Below are 6,108 nucleotides of genomic sequence, written 5' to 3'. Positions count from 1 at the left end.
TGGGTGAGACAGAACCAGCAAACTCCAGGGAGGTTTCGTCTCTGCTCACCACAAAACCTCACTGTTGACACGCCTTTCTCTTCTCTGCGGGCCTGATGACAGACTTTCCTGGGTCTCAGTAGCTGTGAAGAGGTCGCTTGAAGTGAAGAGTAGTCTTTTTACTGCAGGGAATTATTTCTGTAGTTGCCCTAATGTTTTAAATAAACAGAGAGCAACACTTTCTCCAAGAGATTCTGATGGCTTTGTACTCCTCGTAGGTTACCTGTCCTGGATCCCAGTGGGATGGTTTCCAGTCTTCCTCTGGACTCCTGATGGGTCCAGAGCCAGGGGTCTTTGGAGATACGGTTAAATGCACCAGCTCAAATGACAAAACCTCCAGGCCTGGTGCAGGAAAAGGCCCATCTAATGGAGATGGCCCAGAAGATGTCCTTTCTGTTGTTTCTGTCCACGTTTCTTCACAGAAACTTCATTGGTCTCTCCATCTCTTCCCTCAGGACCCTGCTGAGAAGCAGATGTGGTTTCTGCTCCCTGGGTCATTTTGTCTTATGCATCTTGTCCAAATCCGTGGCCAGCACCATCCACAGGCTCAGCAAAGCCAGTCCATATGCAGATGTTGTTGGCAGAAGCCTTTTCTTCTCCAGTCTTCCTGAAGAGTGAGGAAAAGCATCCTTCTCCCCTCTTTAACTGTCTTGATGTTTACCTGCCCGAGGTTGAAGGGTGAAGGGTGGTTGTCTACTGAGCAGTGAGTCTGCCTCCCTAGGGGGTCGAGCCCAGGGTGACATGTGCCGTCCCTTCCTGCTCTTGTCACCGTGGGTATCCAGCCCACTGTCAACTTGATCCAGGAAGACTGACTGCCTTTCCTGTTGCTGTTGTGTTGCTCAGTTATGTCTAAGTCTTTGCGACCCCATGGACCGTAACCCGCCAGGCTCCTCTGTTCATGGGATTTCCCCGGCAGGAGTACTAGAGTGGGCTGCCATTTCATACTGCAGGGGATCTTCCTGACCCAGGGATTGAACCCACGTCTTCTGCCTTGGCAGGTGGATCCTTTACCACCGAGCCACCTGGGAAGCAGCATCTGTGTGACTCTCACGGCATTTGTCCTTACATTTCACATTTAGAGAAAGGCTGGGTGTGGTCCACAAGCTGGGCAGGTGCACACAGAGCCCTCTGCCTGTGAGTTTCTCCTTGGCTTGTGCTCTTGTGATGAGCCCAGAGCAAAAAGCCCTCGGGCTCACTCCCTGTTTTCCCCAGAGTCCCCTGTCCCGAGCGGCACTTAGCCCTGGTTGACCAAGGTGAAGGCAGGTACACAAGGGGACACCCATTCTCTCCCTTCATCCTTCCATTGACTTCCAGCATTCATTCATTTACTCATCCAGCAGTTATATACTGAGCGCCAACTATACACCCTGGGGCTGCAGTTGTGAATGAAACTTGCATGATCTGTTTCTCTCCAACCCACGGAAGAGCTTTCTAGACATATTGTCCTTCCTTACAAATTCTCTCCATATTCTTTCTGTATCATCTACGTCCCAAGGACAGCAGGAGAACCTCATGGGAATATTTAAAATGTGTTTCTCTAATCGATTCCTTCCTTCGGAGGCAAAGTGAACGTAATGTAATAAAAATAGAACTGAAGAGGGCAGAGTAGAGAGGACGCAAAACCCTTCATGGGGCAGGATGATTCACGGGGGTGCGTTTTCTCGACTTCTGATGTCTGAAGGGAGGGCAGGGCTTTTGTGTCCAGGAGAGTTGGAGCTGCCCTTGCCCCCAGGACAGAGGCAGGAGGCATTCTGTTTTCAAAAGTATGCAGTTTAGAGGGGGCTGAGGATGGGGATGAAAATGCTGGGGCCCTGGGGTGATGCCCTGAGGCTGAGAAGAGATGGGAGGCTGCTCCGTGAGGTCCACAGAGACAACGGGGAGTCTGGGGGATCGAGGTTATGTGAGAGAGGTGGGGTGCGTGAGAACTGGGTTGTATGTGAGTTGGGTTCTGTGTGAGAGTTGTGTTGTGTGAAGGCTGGGTTGTGTGTGAGTTGGGTTCTGTGTGAGAGTTGTGTTGTGTGAAGGCTGGGTTGTGTGTGAGAGTTGGGGGTCTGTAGTTTTCGAGGACTGGGCCTATGGTGGGGGTTGGTGATCATGTGGGGAGGTACGGAAAAGCAAGGGGCTCTTGGAAGTTGCTGAGACAGACCCCTGGGCCCAAGCTTCAGACAGGGATGCTGGGACATTGTAACAGGCAACTGCCAATCTACTGTGAGGCACCATTCATTTTTAACCCTCTCAGTATGGTTTTTCCAGTAGTCATGTATGGATGTGAGAGTTGGACTATAAATAAAGCTGAAAACCGAAGAACTGATGCTTTTCAACTGTGGTGTTGGAGAAGACTCTTGAAAGTCCCTTGGACTGCAAGGAGATCAAACCAGTCCATCCTAAAAGAGATCAGTCCTGGGTGTTCATTGGAAGGACGGTTGCTGAAGATGAAGCTCCAATCCTTTGGCCACTTGATGCAAAGAGTTGACTCATTTGAAAAGACCCTGATGCTGGGAAAGATTGAGGGCAGGAGGAGAAGGGGACGACAGAGGATGAGATGGTTGGATGGCATCACTGACTCGATGGACATGAGTTTGGGTAAACTCCGGGAGTTGGTGATGGACAGGGAGGCCTGGCGTGCCGCGGTTCATGGGGTTGCAAAGAGTCAGTCACGACTGAGCAACTGAACTGAACTGAACTGAACAGTCTGGGCAACTGTAAGAAAGAGCAGCAAAATCTAACAGCACTTGTTGGTGAATGTTTATGGCAGCTTCCTTTACAACCGCCAAAAACTGGAAACAACTCAAGTGTCTATTGAAGGATGACTGGGTAGGCAAAACGTGGTCCATTCACAGAATGGAATATCTTTCAGTCTTGAAAAGGAAGGGAATCCTGACCCTGGCATACACGGATGAACCATGAGGTTGCTTTTCATTATTCTGAGAGATGGGCTTCCTAGGTGGTGCTAGGGATAAAGAACTGTCTGCCAAAGCAGGAGACACAAGAGACATAGGGTTTCGATCCCTGGGTGGGGAAGATCCCCTGGAGGAAGAACTGGCAACCCACTCCAGTACTCTTGCCTGGAGAATCCCATGGACAGAGGAGCCTGGTGCGCCACAGTCCATGGGGTCGTGAAGATTCGGACCTGACTGAGCAACTGTTCGTGCGTGCACGCATGCTGAGAGACAAAAGTTGGTCATGAAAGGGCAGACATTGAATGGTCCCACTTGCCTGGGATGTCGGGATGAGTCAGATCCAGAGAGACAGAAAGCAGAATGGTCGTTAGCAGAGGCTGGAGTGGAGCTACTATTTACTGGAAACAGAGTTTCTGTTTGAGATATTGAAAGAGTTCTGGAGATGATGGTGGTGTAGACCGTACAACAATGTGAATGTACTAAATGCCATTGAACCGCACACTAAAAAATGGTGAAGGCGGTCAATTTTATGTGCATTTTACCACAATAAAAAAAAATGAAGACAAGAAAAGGGCCTAACTTCTTGTAACTTTTAGAGTGAGAAGAGAAATCTGGAAGAAAACTTCAAAAGACAGCTGGGAAAATGGAGGGAAGCTCGGTTATTTCAGAGGGCATGAAGTGAGACCGACTGGTGGATTAAAACATAAGGCATAGGACTTTCCTGGTGGTCCAGTGGTTAAGAATCTGCATGTTATTGCATGGGACACAGGTTCCATTCCAGGTTCAGGAAGATTCCACGTCGTGGGGAAACCGAGCCTGTGTGCCACAGCTACTGAGCCTGGGAGCCACAGCTACAGAAGCCCACACACCCTAAAGCCTGTGCTCCGCAACAAGAGCTGTTGTTTAGTCGCTCAGTCATGTCTGACTATTTGCGACCCCATGGACGGCAGCACTCCAGGCCTCCCTGTCCATCACCAACTCCCGGAGTCCACCCAAACCCATGTCCATCGAGTTGATGGTGTCATCCAACCATCTCATCCTCTGTTGTCCTCTTCTCCTCCTGCCCTCAATCTTTCCCAGCATCAGGGTCTTTTCAAATGAGTCAGCTTTTCCCATCACGTGGTCAGAGGATTGGAGTTCCAGCTTCAGCATCAGCTGTTCCAATGAGTATTCAGGACTGATTTCCTTTAGGATGGACTGGTTGGATCTCCTTGCAGTCCAAGGGACTCTCAAGAATCTTCTCCAACACCACAGTTCAAAAGCATCAATTGTTTGGCGCTCAACTTTCTTTATAGTCCAACTCTCACATCCATACATGACCACTGGAAAAACCATAGCCTTGACAAGACAGGCTTTTGTCGGCAAAGTAATGTCTCTGCTTTTTAAGAGTCTGTCTAGGTTGCTCATAGCTTTTTTCCCAAGGAGTAAGCGTCTTATAATTTCATGGCTGCAGTCACCATCCGCAGTGATTTTGGAGCCCAGGAAAATAAAGTCAGCTACTGTTTCCACAACAAGAGAAGCCACCACAATGAGAAGCCCGCACACCTCAAGGAAGAGTTGCCTCCACTGGCCACAACTAGAGAGAAGCCCCAAAACCCAGTGCAGCCAAAGAAAAAAAAAATTGACATAGAATCCAAATTCTCATCAAAAGGGAGTTCTATTCTAGGCTGCCGCCTCCCTCCATTCTGCTTTTGTGTGTGTTTGGAGCACCTTCAACGAGACATTTATTTCTCTTTCCCGAGCTGGTGTGTGGGGGGTGGGGGGCCGCTCAGTGGTAGCTGCTCTGGGGGTCGCCCTAGGACCTGGCAGATGGGGCTGGGCCTTCTTCAGGGTCCCTGCCCAGCCCCTTCCCCCAGCCTTCAGGTTGAGTTGGGTGCTTTCAATAGGGAAGTACACTCTCTGCTCTCAGCCCTTGCCCAGGGTGGGGTAACCCCAGATTCTCTACCAGAGGGGTAGATACAGTCTGAGTGACCCAGCCCGGGGGAGGTCAACTGGACTCAATACATGGAAATAAGCAAGTGCCCCCCTCCTCCACAGCCTGCGGGGACACCAACGTGGCTGCAGAGAACACAGCTGGAGAAGGCAGAGGAAAGCAGCCTGAAAAGTTTCCTAAAGGTGGGGCTTCCCTGGCAGTCCAGAGGTTAAGACTGCACTTTCACCCTAGGGGGCCTGGGTTCTACTCTTGGTTGGGGAACTAAGATCCCACATGCTGTGTGGCATGGCCAAAAAGTAAAAAAAAAAAGGGGTTGAGAACCCCACGGCCCCCACAAAGGTAAAGAACCCACATGCCAAGGCGGGAGATGTAAGAGACTCCTGGTGCATCCCTAGGTGCGGAAGATCCCCTGGAGGAGGAAATGAAACCCACTCCAGTATTCTTGCCGGGAAGATTCCATGGACAAGAGGGGCCTGGTGGGCTACAGTCCACGGGGTCGCAAGAGTTGGACACGACTGAGCGACTGAGCACAAAGGGAATTGTAGGTTGAACTTGACAGCAAACTCCTTCCCACAAGGTTTGTGTACCCAGCTTTACTTTTATATAATCAAGGGGGGCCCGCCAGGCTTGGACTTGTACCCCAGTGCTGTGAGGCTAGGGTGAGTTGTTAGGACGGGGCTCTGAGGGGCAACCTGGATAGCATATTATGACCAACCTAGATGGCATGTTAAAAAGCAGAGACATTACTTTGCCAACAAAGGTCCGTCTACTTAAGGCTATGGTTTTTCTAGTGGTCATGTATGGATGTGAGAGATGGACTATAAAGAAAGCTGAGCGCAGAAGAATTGATGCTTTTGAACTGTGGTGTTGGAGAAGACTCTTGAGAGTCCCTTGGACTGCAAGGAGATCCAACCATCCATCCTAAAGGGAATCAGTCCTGAATATTCATTGGAAGGACTGATGCTGAAGCTGGAACTCCAGTACTGTGGCCACCTGATGTGAAGAGCTGACTCATTGGAAAAGACCCTGATGCTGGGAAAAATTGAGGGCAAGAGAAGAAGGGGCGACAGAGGATGAGATGGTTGGATGGTATCACTGACTCGATGGGCATGAGTTTGAGTAAACTCCGGGAGTTGGTGATGGACAGGGAGGCCTGGAGTGCTGCAGTCCATGGGGTCACAAAGAGTCAGACACGACTGAGCGACTGAACTGAACTGAGCTGAGGGGCAAGGCGCA

The sequence above is a fragment of the Muntiacus reevesi genome, chromosome 8 (assembly GCF_963930625.1).
Source record: "Muntiacus reevesi chromosome 8, mMunRee1.1, whole genome shotgun sequence".
NCBI lineage: Eukaryota > Metazoa > Chordata > Mammalia > Artiodactyla > Cervidae > Muntiacus > Muntiacus reevesi.
This window is presented reverse-complemented; position numbering follows the sequence as displayed.